This window comes from Hylobates moloch, unplaced genomic scaffold (genome assembly GCF_009828535.3).
Source record: "Hylobates moloch isolate HMO894 unplaced genomic scaffold, HMol_V3 SCAFFOLD_2672, whole genome shotgun sequence".
Classification (NCBI taxonomy): domain Eukaryota; kingdom Metazoa; phylum Chordata; class Mammalia; order Primates; family Hylobatidae; genus Hylobates; species Hylobates moloch.
Window position 1 is genome coordinate 1 of NW_026654947.1, and position 3,933 is coordinate 3,933.

Here is a 3,933-nt window from a genome sequence, read left to right on the forward strand (position 1 = left end):
CACACAGAACATTTTCTAAGACACTATGCAAAGCCATAAAACAAACACCAATTAAATTGAAGGATTAAAATAATACAAAGAATATTTTCTCATCATAATAAAAGCACATTAGGGATCAATGAAAGGAAGAAATCTGGGAAACTCCTAAAAATGTGAACATTAGCAGAAACTTTCCAAAATAATGAAAGGTCAAAAAAGAAACCACAAGTAGTATAAGACAGTATTTTAAGATAAATGAAAAAGTAGACAAAACCTAAAAAAAACTTACAGGATTAATTGAAAACCATGCTCTGAAGGAAGCTTATAGCAGAATTCCATCAATGAAAAAGCAGAAAAATCCCAAATCAATAACTAAATGCCTGTTAAAAACATTTAAATGGAAATGGCTGACCCACTCATCTGAGAAAAGGATGTCAGTTGGGGCAAAAATAGTCTTGCTGAAAAACCCTAGGAAGGAAGACTTGGAAAAGATACCCTTTGGAATTTAGGGCTGTGGCAATAGTTTTGGGAATCTAGAAGGCAATGTGGATGCTCAGGGCCAGGCACGTGATCAGGAATGACCCAGGAAGACCCTAAGCTCTCACCTCTGACCTTCAAACTCTGCAGAAGAGGAAGGTAAAAAGAAGTTGTCATTAGATTAAAATAATTGGTTATAAGATGTTCTATACAAGCTTCATGGTAACCAAAAAACAAAATCTATCGTAGGTATACACAAAATAGAAAGCAAGCAGTTAAAACATACTACCAGAGCAACTCACTTTTATACAAAGGAACACAGGAAGCACGAAAGAAAGGAAGAGAGGACCAGACAATCAACTAGAAGAGAAATAGCAAAACTGCAATAGTACGCCCTTACCTATCAGTAACAACACTGAAGGTAAATGGACTAAATGATCCAATCAAAAAACACAGAGTAGCTCAGTCAATGAAAAGACAAGAGCCAACTACAGGCTTCCTACAAGAAATCCACTTCACCTATAAAGACACACATAGATTGAAAATGAAGGGGTTGAAAAAGACGTTCCATGAAGTGAAAACCAAAAAAGAGCAGGAGTAGCTACACTTACACGAGACAAAATAGATTTCAAGACAAAAACTGTAAAAAGAGATAATAAAGTTTATTATATAATCATCAATTCTTCAAGAGAATATAACTATTATAAATATATATGTACCCAGCATTGGAGCACTCAGATATATAAAGCAAATATTATTAGAGTTAGAGAGACAAACACCAATAAAATAATAGCTGGGACTTTAACACCCCACTTTCAGCATTGAACAGATCATCTAAACAGAAAGTCAGCAAAGAATCATCAGACAATCTGTACTGTAGACTAAATGGACCTAGTACATATTTACAGAATATTTCATCCATCAGCTTCAGAATACACATCCTTCTCTCCAGCACACAAAACAGTCTCAAAGATTGACCATAAGGTAGACCACAAAACACGTTTCAAAAAATTTTTTTAAAAACATGAAATTACATTAAATATGTTTTTCTGACCACACTGGAATAAAACTAGAAATAAATAACTAAAGAAACTTTGAAAACCATACAAACACATGGAAATTAAACTACATGCTTCTGAATGACCATTGAGTCAATGAAGAAATTAAGAAGAAAATGTTTAAAAAATTTCTTGAGACAAATGAAACTGGAAACACAATGTAACCAAATCTATGGGATACAACAAAAGCAGTACTAAGGGGGAAGTTTATAGCAATAAACACCTACATAAAAAGTAGAAAAACTAGCCGGGCGCGGTGGCTCAAGCCTGTAATCCCAGCACTTTGGGAGGCTGAGGCGGGCGGATCACGAGGTCAGGAGATCGAGACCATCCTGGCTAACACGGTGAAACCCCGTCTCTACTAAAAAAAAACACAAAAAATTAGCCGGGCGTGTTGGCGGGCGCCTGTATTCCCAGCTACTCGCGAGGCTGAGGCAGGAGAATGGCGTGAACCCAGGAGGTGGAGGTTGCGGTGAGCCGAGATCGCGCCACTGCACTCCAGCCTGGGGGACAGAGCGAGACTCCATCTCAAAAAAAAAAAAAAAAAAAAGTAGAAAAACTTCCAATAAACAACCTAATGCTGCATCTTAAAGAAATGGCAAAGCAAGAGCAAAACAAACCCAAAATTAGTAGAAGAAAAGAAATAACAAAGATCAGAGCAGAGGCCAGGGTGGTGGCTCACGCCTGTAATCCTAGCACTTTGGGAGGCAGGCAGGCGGACCACCTGAGGTCAAGAGTTTGAGACCAGCCTAGCCAACATGGCAAAACCGAGTCTCTACTATAAATACAAAAATTAGCCAGGCATGGTGGCTGGTGCCTGTAATCCCAGCTACTTGGGAGGCTGAGGCAGGAGAATCACTTGAACCTGGGAGGCAGAGGTTACAGTGGGCTGAGATTGTGCCATTGCACTCCAGTGTGGGTGACAAAGCAAGACTCCGTCTCAAAACAAAACAAAACACAATCAGAACAGAAATGGAGACTAAAAAAAATACAAAAGATCAACAAAATTTCCAGTTATATTGAATCATCAAAACCAGCAACAGACACAGCAGCACAGGGCACAGCTGCAGCTACGGGAGCAGCAGCAACAGGCTTTGCAGGCCCAGTGCCAATACAGCAGTCACCAATGCAATGTCTGCTGCAGCCTGCCACCTCCCAGGTCCTGCCCCAGCAGCTGCAGCGGATACATCAACCACACCACCATAGTCCCGGCAACCTCCAGCTGCTCAGAACCAACCATTGCAGCTCCCGCCATAGTCAGTCACAGACCCAGCCTTTGGTGTGGCAAGTGCAAGCATTCCCTGGACAGATGTATGCCCAACAACAGCTGCAATTTGTCTGAGCTCCAAGAGTAGTTCGGCAGCTGCAAGTGCAGCCCCGCTGCAGCCGGTGCAGTCCCGGATGCAGTGGCTGACAGTGGTGCGGACCGCTGAGGCTCCCCAGGTGGTGGCTCCCGGAGTCCATGGTAGCCAGAGCAGCCTCCCCATGCTGTCCTCGGAGTCTCAGGGCCAACAGGTGCAGACCCTGCAGTCGATGTCCCCTCCCCAACAGCCGTCCTCTCAACCCAGCCAGCCCGGGTCTCACAGCCCAGCTCCAACATCAGCTCTGGCCCTGCCCCAGCGCCCAGTGGCTAGCTTCCTGCCCAGCCCCTCACCGAAACCCTCCCAGAGCCCAGGGATGGCGCACCGCCAGAACTTCAGTGTCCCATGACCCGGATCTTTAAACGCCCCTATGAAACACGGCTCAGTCATGAGCCCAGCGGGCTCCAGCCAGGCCGAGCAGCAGCAGTGCCTGGACAAGCTAAAGCCGCTGCCCAAGTACAGGGAGCCCCTGCGCCGCCTGAGCAACGGGGTCCACGGGAACGAAGACAGCAAAAGGGCTGCAGTAAGACGAGCTTTCTGGACGCTCTGACCGTCCGCTCTCAGCAGTGTCCCCTGGGGACCCTGTGGAAGCCTGAGATCGCCCTGGAGAAACGCAAGCATGACCTGGAGGTGCCCAAGCCCCGACTGCCCCTGGCGCCGCTGACCACGCAGCAGCACCTGCGCCGGCCGCTCCTGGACACCGTCCTGGCCCGCATCTGCTCGCAATCCTGAACCGTTCCCTGCACCGCGCCTTGGTGCTGCCCAGCACAAACACCTTTCCAAAGGAAGCAAATCAAATATGCATCTATCTCAGTGAGCAGGGGAAGCAGGGGAGTGACTTTAAATAAAATGGGAGGCAGGTTTGTCCTAAGCAGCTCCCAGCTTAAGTTTAATTTAGTGATTTCGGGGGGCCCCAAATATTTTCCTTTCACAGGCGCAATGGGAGCTCAGGGTCTCCTGAGAGCATCTTGTGTGCAGGCTGGAGGCACCTCCACTCGCTTCCACAGGGGAACACGGAGGACACAAGAAACCCTTCACACACACGATTCTCTGATCGC

The 3,933-nt window shown here is 46.1% G+C and overlaps 1 pseudogene; it reads left to right on the top strand.

Annotated features, from left to right (window-relative positions):
• Nucleotides 1-2,551: 2,551 nt before the first annotated feature.
• LOC116465024 (mediator of RNA polymerase II transcription subunit 15-like) lies at nt 2,552-3,607 on the top strand (annotated as a pseudogene).
• Nucleotides 3,608-3,933: the final 326 nt, after the last annotated feature.